Genomic DNA, 429 nt, shown 5'->3' on the forward strand with positions numbered 1-429 from the left:
TAGCCTCACCTACGGATATTATCTTCCCCCTTATACCTGTATGATGCATTTCTGCTATAGCCTTCATCGCCCCTCCCCCTTTCGTCGTATATCGAACGAATGCAAACAAGAACACCTTCTCATTTTTCAGTTTCCGAGCTAAATATATGTCATTGATTCGCCCCGTCCAATGGAACAATTGAAATAATTCCTTCTTAGAAATATCTTGTGGCAAATTGGTGATAAAAACAGAGAAAGAATCGTTTTCCAAACGTAGATACTCTTCTCGATTCCAAACTTTAGGATCCCTATTTCTACCTCACTCGGTGTTTCCCTCCTCTCTCTCATTTTTTTATCAAATTAAATAAAAATTATACATAAAATATAAAGTTATATATAAAATATAATTGATTATTAAAATTACTGATTAAAATTATATATGGATTATAT

The sequence above is a fragment of the Arachis ipaensis genome, chromosome B08 (assembly GCF_000816755.2).
Source record: "Arachis ipaensis cultivar K30076 chromosome B08, Araip1.1, whole genome shotgun sequence".
Lineage (NCBI taxonomy): Eukaryota > Viridiplantae > Streptophyta > Magnoliopsida > Fabales > Fabaceae > Arachis > Arachis ipaensis.